The following is a 15,302-nucleotide window of genomic DNA, read 5'->3' on the forward strand; positions in this document are numbered from 1 at the left end:
GGAAGTGTGACGGAACTGCCGTTTCACCGGGAGCATTATAGAATGTGTCAGTAGGAAATCAGTGAGAAGCAGTGCATTAATCCGCTGCCAAGTTGGACACCAGGGGACTGAGGAAATTGATCACATCAACACTTCCGTAGCTTCTCGGAGATCCATCACCCTCCCTGAATTAGCCGCCTGATTGCTGTCTTCACGTTTGTTCAATATTTCCCTCCTCAATATATCCACTATGTTCACAGAAAGTCACTGATCTTGTTGATCGGGGAGAACAGGCGGACAGTTCCAAACTACTAAATCTGGTGATGGAGAGAGGACCCCGGGCCTGGAGAGTGATGTGGGAATCCTTCGTGAAAATGCGGAATGCTGTCCCAAAGTTGGACAAATTACTGAAAGAGATACAGGAACATGGTGAGATCATATCAGAGATGTGCTTGTTTTATAAATTCAAACACTGTATACTCTACAATTGTATTCGTTTGATTTTCTCAAATGTTTATATTCAAACAGGTACCGTTCCTTATGATCGAGTAAAACTCGCCCATGATTTAACCGCTGTTCCCAGTTTACTAAAAGGTAAGGGATGAGACGGCTGTTACCAGCAACAGATGATATCTGTGCAACGCCTTTCATTGAATCTGCTGTCATAGAGTTCCAGGTAGTCACATAGTTATACAGTGTTGAGACAGGCTCTTCGGCCCAACTTGCCCACATCGACCAACATGTTCCATCTACACTAGTCCCACCTACCTGCATTTGGCTCATATCCCTCTGAATGTTTATTAAGCGTTGCAGTAGTACCAGCCTCAACTATCTCCTTGGCAACTTGTTCCACACACCTGCCCGCCTTTGCGTGAAAAAGTTACCCCTCAGATTGTTATGTAATCATTACCTTCCTCCCCCTCTCACGTTAAACCTCTGGGCAAGAGACTCTGTGCATCTACGCGATCTATTTCTCTCGTGATTCTATTCACCTCTATACAATCACCCCTCGTCCTTCTGCGCTCTAATGAATGGAGCCCCATTTTGCTGAACCTCTACCCATAGCTCAGGCACTCGAGTCCTGGCAACATCCTCGTAAATATTATCTGTACCCTTTCCAGCTTGACAACATATTTCCCATAACATGGTGCCCAAAACTGAACCGAATGCTCTAAATGTGGGCTCACCAACGTCTTATACAACTGCAACATGACGTCCCAACTTCGATACTCAATGCTCTGGCTGATGAAGGCCAATGTGCCAAAAGCCTTGTTGACCATCCTATTTACCTGTGATATGAACTATGTACCTGTACCCGTCGATCCCTATGCAGTACAACACTCACCAGAGCCCTTCCGTTCATTGTGTGACCCGTCCACCGATCAAGACCCTGCTGCAATTTGTGACAACGATCTTCACTATGTAAAATACCACCCACGATTGTGTCATCTACAAACTTGAAACCATGCCACGGACAATCTCATCCAAATCTTTGATGTGTATGGCAGCTATTGGCCCAACACCAAATTCTGAGGCACCACTAGTCACAGGCCTCCAGTCCGTAAAGCAACCTTCCACCATTATCCTCTGCTTCCTTCCATGAAACCAATGTTTTATTCATTCAGCTATCTCTCCTCGAATCCCATGCTATATAATCTTCCAGAGCAGCCTACCACGCGGAACCTTGCCAAATGCCTTACTAAAATAGAAACTTACACAATAAGTGCAGGCGTAGGCCATTCGGTCCTTCGAGTTAGCACCTCCATTCAATCGGATCATGGATGATCATCCAAAATCAGTAGCCCGTTCCTGCCTTCTCCCCATATCCCTTGATTCTGTTAGCCCGAAGAGCGATATCTAATTATCTCTTGAATATATCCAGCCAATAGGTCTCCACTGCCTTCTGTGACAGGGAATCCCACAGATTCACAACTCTTTGGATGATAACGTTTTTCCTCATCACAGTCCTAAATAGCCAACACCTTAATCTTAAACTGTGACCCCTGGTTCTGGACTCCCCCAACATCAGGAACATTTTCTCTTGCATCTAGCCTGTCCAATTCCTTAAGAATGTTATATGTTTCATTTAGATCCCCTCGCATCCTTCTAAATTCCTGCGAATATAAGCCCAGTCGATCCATTCTTTCATCATATGTCAGTCCAGCCATCCCCGGAATAAGCCTGGTGAACCTCCCTTTACTCCCTACAAATCCATGTTATCAATGTCTACAGCTCTGCGATCATCGACCTTTTTGCTCACATCTTCAAAAAACTCAATCAGATTCACAGAAACATAGAAAATAGGTGTAGGAGTAGGCCATTCGGCCCTTCGAGCCTGCACCGCCATTCAATATGATCATGGCTGACTCAGTATCCTGTACCTGCCTTCTCTCCATACCCCCTGATGCCTTTAGCCACAAGGGCCACATCTAACTCCCTCTTAAATATAGCCAATGAACTGGCCTCAGCTACCTTCTGTGGCAGAGAATTCCAGAGATTCGCCACTCTCTGTGTGAAAAATGTTTTTCTCATATCGGTCCTAAAGGATTTCCCCTTTATCCTTAAACTGTGACCAATTGTCCTGGTCTTCCCCAACATCGGGAACAATCTTCCTGCATCTAGCCTGTCCAACCCCGTAAGAATTTTGTACGTTTCTATAAGATCTCCCCTCAATCTTCTAAATTCTTGCGAGTACAAGCCGAGTCTATCCAGTCTTTCTTCATATGAAAGTCCTGACATCCCAGGAATCAGTCTGGTGAACCTTCTCTGCACTCCCTCTATGGCAAGAATGTCCTTCCTCAGATTTGGAGACCAAAACTGTACGCAATACTCCAGGTGTGGTCTCACCAAGACCCTTTACAACTGCAGTAGAACCTCCCTGCTCCTATACTCAAATCCTTTTGCTATGAATGCTAACATACCATTCGCTTTCTTCACTGCCTGCTGCACCTGAATGCCTACTTTCAATGACTGGTGTACCATGACATCCAGGTCTCGTTGCATCTCCCCTTTTCCTAATCGGCCACCATTTAGATAATAGTCTACTTTCCTGTTTTTACCACCAAAGTGGATAGCCTCACATTTATCCACATTATACTGCATCTGCCATGCATTTGCCCACTCACCTTGCAGCCTCCAAGCATTCTCCCCACAGTTAACACTGCCCCCCAGCTTCGTGTCATCCGCAAACTTGGAGATGTTGCATTCAATTCCCTCGTCCAAATCATTTAAATATATTTTAAACAGCTGGGGTCCCAGCACTGAGTCTTGCGGTACCCCGCTAGTTAATGCCTGCCATTGTGAAAAGGACCCGTTTACTCCTACTCTTTGCTTCCTGTTTGCCAGCCAGTTCTCTATCCACATCAATACTTAACCCCCAATACCGTGTGCTTGAAGTTTGTATACTAATCTCTTATGTGGGTCCTTGTCGAAAGCCTTCTGAAAGTCCAGATATAACACATCCACTGATTCTCCCTTATCCACTCTACTAGTTACATCCTCGAAAAATTCAATAAGATTCGTCAGACATGATATACCTTTCGTAAATCCATGCTGACTTTGTCCAATGATTTCACCACTTTCCAAATGTGCTGCTATCCCATCTTTAATAACTGACTCCAGCATTTTCCCCACTACCGATGTTAGACTACCTGGTCTGTAATTCCCCGTTTTCTCTCTCCCTCCCTTTTTAAAAAGTGGGGTTACATTAGCTACCCTCCAATCCTCAGGAACTACTCCAGAATCTAAAGAGTTTTTAAAAATTATCACTAATGCATCCACTATTTCTGTGGCTACTTCCTTAAGTACTCTGTGATGCAGCCTATCTGGCCCTGGGGATTTATCGGCCTTTAATCCAGTCAATTTACCTAACACCACTTCCCGGCTAACCTGGATTTCACTCAGTTCCTCCATCTAATTTGACCACCTGTCCCCTGCTATTTCTGGCAGATTATTTATGTCTTCCTTAGTGAACGAAGCACAACATCGTGAAACACAACATCCCAATTTCAAAATCAAGTTGATTATCCCCAAGTATATTTATATCCTATGCCTCAGAATACTCTCTAGTAACTTTCCAACCACCTTCTTGAATAGAGGCACAACATTTGCCGCCCTCCACTCTTATGGTGTAATTCCGGTCCTATTCTCACCCCGTTAGTCTGGTTCAGCAAAACACTGTCAATCACTGGATCAACTAACCTTATTTTACAAACACAAACACACTCCCTATACGATACCTAACCATCACCGCGGGTCCGATCCTTGTCTACTCGTCCAACCCCGTCAGCCTCGTGCGAATAGACTCCTCCATATGGTCAGCAGAGTCCCAATGCTACCACAGACGATCAACACACTCTCATGTGCTCTCCCCTCTTATATACTGTATCGAACCCGTGGCGCGAAATACATGGGGGGGGGGGGGGGGGACAACCCCTACAAGCCATACATAAATAAAGATCATACAATACATTAATTGACAATTCCCTCACACAATCACATAATATCCCATTACATTGTTTCTAGAGAAAGTTCTTAATGGAAGACAGTTCCCTTAAGTAAAGAAACATTTTACCATGTAATGTAAACAATTTGGGCAAGGCCCCTCTCCTTGACCAATCACAAATAGCAGTGCAAAGACCATGCAACATAGTTAACCATAGTATCATAACCCACCATTCCCCAACCAATCCTGATCATGCATTTGCAGCAGGACCCAACTCCTTCTGGAAAACCCTCATACATATTATTAATTAAAGGACATCTGGACATCACCCTGTACTTTACTTCCTCCCAAGCCACAGACATTCTGGAGTCATGGTCTTTGCAGCCTTTGCAAAAAGATGCCAAGCAGATGCAAATGCAAAAATCCTCTATTTTGTCAGACATTAAAATGCCCAATATTATCATTGGCACCTCATCTGTATTTAATAAAGACCTATAAATCTCAGCCAGAGCTCTTGCAATTTCCGCTCTAGCCTACTATTTAAATCAGGCCTGGAAGATTTGTCTATCTTCATGCGTGTCTTGGACCATTATACTGACGTTTATCAAGCACTTTGATTAACTGCTCCGTTCACTACTCCTCTTGTCCTTCATGGTAACAGAAGAGGAGAAATACTCGTTGAGGACCTTGCCCATCTCCTGTCTCTCCCCACAGAGATTGATTCCTGAGGGGGTCTATTCTCTCTCTGGTTGCCCCTTTTCCCTTTATGTACCTAAATAGTCTCTTGGAATAAGTCTTAATGCTATCTGCAAGCGCTATTCCCTGTCCACTTTATACTCTCCTGATCTCCATTTTTAGCTTGCTCCTCAATTCCTGAAATTCCTCCAGGGATAGATTTGATCCCAGCTGCATATACCTGCTCCATGCTTCCTTCTAACTATTGACCAGAGCCTGAGAGTCCTTGTTATCCAAGCTTCCTGATGCTCATCTGCCTTGCCCTTCACACTAACAGAAACATGCGTGTCCTGGTCTCTTGTCAGTACACCTTTTAAAAACACTCCACTTTCCCTTCAAAATGTACCACAGGGGATTGATCAGACATAGATTGGGACTGTGATTGCAAATATTAATTAGCTGGTGAATCGAAGGATCTGGTGACGAGACTGGTTTCAGCAGACAACATTGGAAAGAAGCAGAGAGTTGGGAACTTGATCAGAGGGGTCACATTGCTCTGAGACCTGCGCCTGCGATCCCTCCACCATCGGTAAAGTGGTTGAGGTCAGGGACCAAATGAAGGAAGGAGATATCGGGTAATTACTTCACCCAGAAATATATAAAACATACATAAATACATAAAGCACTTTTCTGGGATGTGCATCAGGTTTCAGAGTTGGTGACAAAATCCTGATCTCTGCCCTCAATAACTGACATGCGTACACATGTGTGGTGGGTCATGCAAACTGGAGAAAGGCAAAAACCTGGAATTAGTGTCGAGGTACAGAGAATTATGGGGCTGGGATGTGGAGGTTTAGAGAAATCTTCAACGGATAGTGCAGTTAATTAAATGTGGAGTTGTGGGCGGGAAGTGGACATGCGGCGGTGGGCACATGGTGCCGGTCAAACGGATCCACGTGCAGGTCTGTCCACTGACTCAGAAGTTTGGATGGGTTCATTATGACTGAATGTGATGGAAAACATAACTCCATAGTAACAAAGTGTAGAGCAGCGTGTATAATGCAGATAAACTGGGACAAGGAAAGTGTGACACAGATTGCAAAACTGAATCTTGCAGCAGGACATGTTTAGCAAAGTAGGTGATGGTGGATTTCAATATGCAGGTAGATTGGGAAAATCAGTTTGGTTCAGGACCCCAAGAAAGAGAGTTTGTAGAGTGCCTCCGAGATGGATTCTTAGAGCAGCTTGTAATGGAGCCGACCAGAGAAAAGACAATTATGGATTTAGTGTTGTCCAATGAACCTGATTTGATAAATGAACTCGAGGTAAAGGAACCGCTTGGAGGTAGTGATCATAATATGATTAGTTTTAATCTGCAATTTGAGAAGGAGAACGTTAAATCGTAAGTGGCAGTGATGCAGTTGAACAAAGGGGACTATGAAGGCATGAGAGGGGAGCTGGCCAAGGTAGACTGGAAAGGGATCCTAGCAGGAATGACGGTGGAACAGCAATAGCAGGAATTTTGGGGCATAATCCATGTTAAGGAAAAAAGAGTAGCAAAGTCAAATGTGGGCTCCTTGAAGGCAGACACGGGTGAAATTATTATGGGCAACAAGGAAATGGCAGAAGAGTTGAATAGGTACTACGGTTCTGTCTTCACTAAGGAAGACACAAACAATCTCCCAGATGTACTGGAGGACAGAGGATCTAAGGGGGTAGAGGAACTGAAAGAAATGTTCATTAGGCGAGAAATAGTATTGGGTAGGCTAATGGGACTGAAGGATGATAAATCCCCTGGGCCTGATGGACTGCATCCAAGGTCCTCAGAGAGGTGGCTCTGGAAATAGTGGATGCATTGGTGATTATTTTCCAATGTTCAATAGATTCAGGATCAGTCCCTGTGGATTGGAGGATAGCTAATATCCCACTTTTCAAGAAAGAAGCGAGAGAGAAAACGGGGAATTACAGACCAGTTAGCATGACTTCGGTGGAGGGAAAGATGCTGGAGTCAATTATTAATGCGGCATTTGGATAGCAGTAAAAGGATTAGTTCAAGTCAACATGGATTTATGAAAGGGAAATCATGCTTGACTAATCGTCTGGAATCTTTTGAGGGTGTGACAAGTAAAATGGATAAAGGGGTGCTAGTGGATGTAGTGTATCTAGACTTTCAGAAAACCTTTGATAAGGGAGACTGCTGACTAAAATTAGAGCACATGGTGTTGGGGGTAGGGTGTTCACATGGCTAGAAAATGGGTTGGCAGACCGGAAGCAAAGAGTAGGAGTGAACGGGTCCTTTCCAGAATGGCAGGCAGCGGCGAGTGGAGTGCCGCAAGGCTTGGTGTTAGGGCCGCATCTGTTTACCATATATATTAATGATCTGCAAGAGGGAATTAGGAGCAACACTAGCAAGTTTGCAGATGGCACAAAGCTGGGTGGCAGTGTGAACTGTGAAGAGGATGTTAAGAGGTTGCATGGTGACCTGGACAGGTTGAGTGAGTGGGCAGATGCCTGGCAGATGCAGTATAATATAGATAAATGTGAGGTTATCCACTTTGGCGGCAAAAACATGGGGGAAGATAATTATCTCAACGGGGTTAGGTTAGGTAAGGGGAAGGTACAGCGAGACCTGGGTGTCCTTGTACACCAGTCACTGAAAGTTGGCTTACAGGTACAGCAGGCACTGAGGAAAGCTAATGGAACGTTGGTCTTCATAACAAGAGGATTTCAGTATAGGAGTAGAGAGGTTCTTCTGCAGTTGTTTAGGGCTCTGGTGAGACCACATCTGGAGTATTGTGTATAGTTTAGGTCTCCTAATTTGAGGAATGACACCATTGTGATTGAGGCAGTGCAGCGTAGGTTCACGAGATTGATCCCTGGGATCAGTGTCGTGAACCTCAGGAACCGTTGGTGAGGGAGGAGCAGCATCCGAGCAGTGAGTATATTACCAGATCGAGGGGCTTGTTTCCACACAAACGTTGGTGAGGGAGGAACCCAAATCTGTAACATTCCGTTAGCATTTCACAGTTGTAAACAAGTGGGCTTGAGGAAGCCGCTGATTGGTGGAAGCGGACTCGAGGAAGCAGCTGATTGGGAGTCAAATCCCTTCTGATTTCTTCCAGCAGGTTGTACTTTGTATTGTATTGTACTTTCTATTGTAGCCAGGATAAGGGGGGAGAATGACGGCCAGGTCAGTTTACTCTTCTGGATGTCAGATGTGGGAGATCATGGAATCTGATAGCCTTCTAGACGTCCACATCTGCGCCAGGTGCGTCGCGATGGGGCTCCAAAGGGACCATATTAGGAACCTGGAGCAGCAGCTCGATGACCTCCGTCTGGTCAGGGAGAGTGAGGAGGTCATAGAGAAGAGTTACAGAGAGGTGGTCACTCTAAGGCCACGGGAGACCCTCCCATTCCCAATCCGACCTCTCTGTCCTGGGTCTCCTCCATTGCCAGAGTGAGCAACAGCGGAAATTGGAGGAACAGCACCTCATATTCCGTCTGGGGACCTTGCGTCCGTATGGCATTAACATTGAATTCTCCCAATTTTGCTAGCCCTTGCTGTCTCCTCCCCTTCCTTAACCCTCTAGCTGTCTCCTCCCACCCTCCCATCCGCCCGCCCTCGGGCTCCTCCCCCTCCTCCCCTTTTCCTTCTTTCTCCCACCCCCCATCAGTCTGAAGAAGGGTTTCGGCCAGAAACGTCGCCTATTTCCTTCGCTCCATAGATGCTGCTGCACCCGCTGAGTTTCCACAGCAATTTTGTGTACCTTCGATATTCCAGCATCTGCAGTTCCCTTTTGAACACAGGGACTAGAGAGTACCCTGGTGGCTGTACACGTTGGCAATAAGTACTCCTGTTTGAGTACTGTTGGGGGGGGGGGGGGGGGGGTCAGCCTAACTTGGGGGTAGCGCCAGCGACCAGGCCTCCGGCACAGAGACCAGCCCTGTTGCTCAGAAGGGTAAGGAAAAGAAAAGGAGGGCAGTAGTAATAGGGGACTCTATAGTTAGAGGGTCAGACAGGCGATTCTGTGGACGCAGTCTGGAGACCCGGATGGTAGTTTGCCTCCCTGGTGCCAGGGTCTGGGATGTGTCTGAATGTGTTCAAGATATCCTGAAATGGGAGGGAGAGAAGCCCGAGGTCGTGGTACATATAGGTACCAATGACATAGGTAGAAAAAGAGAAGTGGTCCTGAAAGGAGAATTTAGGGAGTTAGAAAGAGAGTTAAGTAAAAGGACCGCAAAGGTAACAATCTCAGGATTACTGCCTGTGCCACGCGACGGTGAGAGTGGGAATGGAGTGAGGTGGAGGATAAATGCGTGGCTGAAGGACTGGTGCATTTTACTTATGAAAGATAGGTTTGATATTGGTCTATAGTTGTTATCTAGACTAAGTGGGACCCGTTGGGTCCTAGCATCATACAGGAGGGCTGGACACCCAACACAATATACCACCTCTGCACCAATTCCAATATTGCTGGTCAGTGGAGGGGGGGGGGGGCACTTTCTGTTGCGCTAGTATGAGTGTAGTGGGGCGAAGGTACTGGTTTCCAGATGGCTAGTATGGAGTTTGTGGGCCGAATGGATTTTTCGGCTGGCAGCTTAGTCACTGAGGCCTAGCAGTACAGTTACTCGGATCTGGCAGGCTGGCGGCTAAGAAACTGCCAGAAATTGTGCCCAAAACAGGTGACAGACAGTAAGAGAGAGAAGGGGGAGAGGGTGGACTTAATGGATTATTGGGCTGGCAGTTCACTAACTCACGGCTCGTGGCTGGTACGCTGGCAGTTCACTCAGTCACCCCACCTACCTTCACCCCCCCCCCCCCACTCTGCTCCTTGCCATTCCTCTCCCACCCACACATTCATTGCCTCTCCCCCCAACCTCCCCCCCCCCCCCCCCCCCCACCCCCCATGCACTCTTAGTGGCTCTCCCACTGAGCAGCCATTCCTGCCTATTAGGTTATATTGTGATGAAAGAACACACAGGCATTAAAAGTGCAAAAAGATTTTATTAAAGTTTAAAATGTGAATGACTCTTAAAATATAAGAACAATTTAAATGTTAAAGATGAGAATTATTAAAGTTCTTTCTTGTTGTGTTCTGCTGCTCACTGCCTCTTGATGACTATTTCCTGTTGATAAAAAAAAGACAGTTTTATTATAGAGAAAGTCAGCGGTCAAATTTTAATTTTAAGAAGGAAAATCTGAGAATTTATCTCAAATTCATTATTCAACGAAGTACACTTTTAATGATAACATTCTTGGTCGATGTTCCATCCTTCAGGAAAACTTTGACATTTCCCTTCATCTTTCCTCGGCTAAGAGCCACATACAGTTGTCCATGCTGAAATACCGGTTTATCGAGGTAGATCAACACTTTCTGCATTGTTTGTCCTTGTGCTTTATGGATCGTCATAGCAAAACTTGATTGAATGGGGAATTGGGTCCGCTGAAGGGGAATGTTTTCACCTTCTGTCAAAATAAGTGCTATCCTAGGAATGAGAAAAATGTCACCTTTGAAGGCTCCCATGTTGATCCTTGCAACGATCAGATTACTGTGTAGCTCTTCCACAATCATCCTCGTTCCATTGCATAGCTTTGGTGGCTCCAAGTTTCTCATTAATATGATTGGAGATCCTTTTTTCAACTCCAATTTGTGTGGTGGTAATCCAGAGAGCTCGAGCGAATCAAAGAATTTTGTTGGGAAGTGAGTTCGCTCAGTGACAGCATTGAAAGAAAGGTACTCAATGATTCCAGGGAAGCGTTTGATGCATGTAGAATAGTAAGATTACACGAGAATTTACCAGTTTGAAGTTTGATCTTTATTTTATGAGCAGTAACGTTGAGGGAATACGTGAAGAACCCCGCCAGGACGCATGCGTTTATTCTTCAAAGCAGCGGTGTGAAATCACAGATATATAACCATATAACCATATAACAATTACAGCACGGAAACAGGCCATTTCGACCCTTCTAATCCGTGCCGAACACGTATTCTCCCCTACTCCCATATACCTGCGCTCAGACCATAACCCTCCATTCCTTTCCCATCCATATAACTATCCAATTTATTTTTAAATGATAAAAACGAACCTGCCTCCACCACCTTCACTGGAAGCTCATTCCACACAGCCACCACTCTCTGAGTAAAGAAGTTCCCCCTCATGTTACCCCTAAACTTCTGTCCCTTAATTTTCAAGTCATGTCCCCTTGTTTGAAACTTCCCTACTCTCAGTGGGAAAAGCTTATCCACGTCAACTCTGTCTATCCCTCTCATCGTTTTAAAGACCTCTATCAAGTCCCCCCTTAACCTTCTGCGCTCCAAAGAATAAAGCCCTAACTTCTTCAAACCTTCTCTGTAACTTAGTCGCTGAAAGCCAGGCAACATTCTAGTAAATCTCCTCTGTACTCTCTCTATTTTGTTGACATCCTTCCTATAATTAGGCGACCAAAATTGTACCCCATACTCCAGAATTGGCCTCACCAATACCTTGTACAATTTTAACATTACATCCCAACTTCTATACTCAATGCTCTGATTTATAAAGGCCAGCACACCAAAAGCTTTCTTTACCACCCTATCTACATGAGATTCCACTTTCAGGGAACTGTGCACAGTTATTCCCAGATCCCTCTGTTCACCTGCATTCTTCAATTCCCTACCATTTACCATGTACGTCCTATTTTGATTTGTCCTGCCAAGATGTAGCACCTCACACTTATCAGCATTAAACTCCATCTGCCATCTTTCAGCCCACTCTTCCAACTGGCATAAATCTCTCTGTAGACTTTGAAAATCTACTTCATTATCCACTACCCCACCTATCTTAGTATCGTCTGCATACTCCCTCTCTCCCTCTCCCTCTCCTCCACTCCCTCACTCTCTCTCTCTTCCCTTCTCCCCTCTCTCTCTCCTCTATCTCCCCAACCTCTCACCCAGCTCTCTCCTTCCCCATCTCTCTCCTCCTCCATTCACATTCTCTCTCCCCTCTCATGCCCCTCTCTCTCCCCCACTCTCTCTGCCCCACCTCTCCCCTCTCCATCTACCTCTCTCTCTTCCATCTCTCTCCTCTCTCTATTCTCTTCCCCCTTCTCCTTCTCCTATACTTCTCTCCCGCCCACCTCCTCCCTCTCTGTCTACCGCTAACTCTCTCTCTCCCGCCTCTCTCTCCCGTCTTTCCCACTCTCTCCCCCTCCCCGCCTCTCTCTCCCCATTCTCTCAGTCCCTCTATCAATCTACTCTCTCCCCTCTCCCGCTTTCTCGCTGCCCCTCTACTCCCCAACTCTCTCCCCTCTATCTCACCCACTCTCCTTCCCCCCTCTCTCTCTCTCTCTCTCCCTATTTCCCTCTCCCTCTCTCCGCCGCCTCTCTCTCTCTCTCTCCTCAATCTCTCACACTACTCTATCTCACTTCTCATCTCACTACCCTTCACTCTCTCCGCCTTCGCTCTCACCCCTCTTTCTCTCCCAGGCCAATATCTCTCCCCGCCCTCTCCCCATCTCTCCTCACCCTTCACCATTCTCTCTCCCCTCGATCTCTCACACCACTCCATTCCAATCTCACTTTCCCCTCTTTCCCCCTCACTCTCTCCGCCATCTCTCCCTCCCTTTTCTCTCTCAACCCAATGTCTATCCCCGCTCTCTCCCTCACCATATCTCACCTCTTCCTTCCCCCTTCTCTTTCCCCTCTCACCCTCTCTCACGCTCCCCTCTCTCTCTCCACCCTCTCTCTCGACCCTCTCTCACCACTCTCTCCATTCCCCACTTCTCCCTCCTCTATCTCCCCCTCCCCCTCCCCCTCTCGTTCCACCGTTATCTCTCTCTCCCTCTCTCCCCTGCCTCTCCCCTCCGTCTCTCCCACTCTCTCTCCCCTTCTCTCTCCTCTCGTTCCCCTCTCACTCTCCCCTCTACCTCGCACCTATCATCCCCTCCCTCACCCTCTCTCTCCCCGCTCTCTATCTCACCGCTCTCTCTGCACTGTCCCCTTTCTCTCTCCGCCCAGTCTCTCCCCACTATCTCTCGCCACCTCTCTCCTCCGTTCCCCCCGATTTCTCTCTCTTCCCCCTCTGCCCATCTCTCTCCCGCTCTCTTCCCCCTCTCTCCCACTCCCTCTCCCCTCTTTCCCTCGCCCTCTCCTCCCACACTCTCTTCCCTGCTTCCCTCTCGCACTCCCTATAGCCTCTCTCCCCTCTCTCTCTCCCCACTTTCTCTCCCACTCTCTTTCCCCCTCTCTGCCTCTGTGTCTCCCCATTCCCTCTCCCCCTCTATCCTGGAGTATTGCGTACAGTTTTGGTCTCCTAATCTGGGGAAATACATTCTTGCCAAAGAGGGAGTACAGAGAAGGTTCGCCAGACTGATTACTGGGATGGCAGGACTTTAATATGAAGAAAGACTGGATAGACTCGGCTTGTACTCGCTAGAATTTAGAAGATTGAGGGGGGAAATTATAGAAACGTATACAATTCTTAAGGGGTTGGACAGGCTAGATGCAGGAAGATTATTCCCGATGTTGGGGAAGTCCAGAACAAGGGGTCACACTTTAAGGATATGGGGGAAGTCTTTTAGGACCGAGATGAGAAAATCATTTTTAACAGAGTGGTGAATCTGTGGAATTCTCTGCCACAGAAGGTAATTGAGGCCAGTTCATTGGCTATATTTAAGAGGGAGTTAGATGTGGCCCTTGTGGCTAAAGGGATCAGGGGGTATGGAGAGAAGGCAGGTACAGGATATTGAGTTGATTGATCAGCCATGATCATATTGAATGGCGGTGCAGGCTCGAAGGGCCGAATGGCCTTCTCTTGCACCTATTTTCCATGTTTCTATGTTTCTATCTCTCACCCTACTCTCTCCCGCTCTCCATCCAATCTCCCCCATTTACTCTCCCCTCTCTCTTTCGCCCCTGTGTACCCTCTCTCTCACTTTCTCTTCCTCTTTCCTTCCCATATCACCCCTCTCCCCTTCTCTCTCTCTCTCTCTCCCCACTATCTCTCCCTCACTCCCCCTCTCGTCCCCTCACCAACTACGCCATTTTTATTTCCCTTTCTCTCTCCACGCACTCTCCCCACTCTCCAACCCCCTTCTCTCTACCCTATCTCCCCCCTCTCTCTCTCCTCCATCTATCTCCACTATCTCCCCCCTATCCCCCACTCTCTCCCCTCTCACTCCCTCCTCTATCTCTCACCCAAATCTATCTCCCCATTCTCTCTCTCTACCCTCCATTTCACTCTCCGCCCACTTTCTCCCACTCTCTCTCATCCCACTCTCTCTCTCTCCCCCATCTCTATCCACCTCCCTCCCCATTCTCTCCCGCTCTCTCGCCCCTCTCTCCCTCCCTCCGTCTCCCTCCCCCAATTCCTCTCACCCCTTTCTCCCCCATTTCTCCCCCTCCCTCTCGTCTCTATCATCCCACTCCCCTCTCTCTCACTCTTCCCCCCTCTCTCTCCCCCTCTATATCTCTCCCCCCTCTCTCCCCCTCTTTCTCTCTCTCCCCTGCCTCTCTCTCCTCTTTCTCCCCTCTATCTCTCCCCTCTCTCCCTCTCTTCCCCTCTGTCACTGCCACTTCTCTCTCTACCTCTCTCCCCTTCTCTCTCTCCCCCCACTCTTTCTCTCTCTCTCCCCCTTTCTCTTTTTTCTCCTTCTCTTCCCCACTTTCTCCCCCTCCCTCACTCCTCTCTAAGCCCTTTCTCCCCCTCTCACTTACCCCCTCACCATCTCTCTCTCTCTTCCCTCTGTATCTCTATCTCACACTGCACCCCCCCTCCCCCTTTGTAAAATAAGATATTAATATCCTTCCTTATTTAAATTTGATTGGAATTACTCACAGTAACGAAAGAGTGTTTTGGATGTGAGAATTGTCATCTCTCGCATGACCAGGTGTAGAAGAGTTTCGTGGTAAACGGCTAAGTAAGATTAGACGTATTACCTCTTGTCTGGGAATGTGTTTAAGTGTGGGAGGTAAATGTAAACATGAAATAGTTGAGAAGATAAGAACATTTGTTTTTCCTTTGTGAGAAGATACAATAGATCACCCTCGCCCCCTGCTAGTAGCATATAAATGTAACTGTAAATGGGGAGCTTATGCTTGGCTAGGAAAAGGGATGGTGGCGCGGGCCGCCTAAAATATAAGATGTAATAATATCAATATGCACTGGTATTGTGTTTGACTTGAATTAACCATCTTTTGTTGAATAGGATTGACATAAACAAATA

The 15,302-nt window shown here is 46.9% G+C and overlaps 1 long non-coding RNA gene across 1 annotated transcript; it reads left to right on the forward strand.

Annotated features, from left to right (window-relative positions):
* Nucleotides 1-322: 322 nt before the first annotated feature.
* Nucleotides 323-13,540, forward strand: LOC116967639. The gene is made up of 3 exons (XR_004410287.1): nt 323-408; nt 508-573; nt 13,530-13,540. It is a non-coding gene; the product is annotated as an uncharacterized LOC116967639 (long non-coding RNA).
* The last annotated feature ends 1,762 nt before the right edge of the window (nt 13,541-15,302 follow it).

Source organism: Amblyraja radiata, chromosome 40 (assembly GCF_010909765.2).
Source record: "Amblyraja radiata isolate CabotCenter1 chromosome 40, sAmbRad1.1.pri, whole genome shotgun sequence".
Taxonomy (NCBI): Eukaryota; Metazoa; Chordata; class Chondrichthyes; order Rajiformes; family Rajidae; genus Amblyraja; species Amblyraja radiata.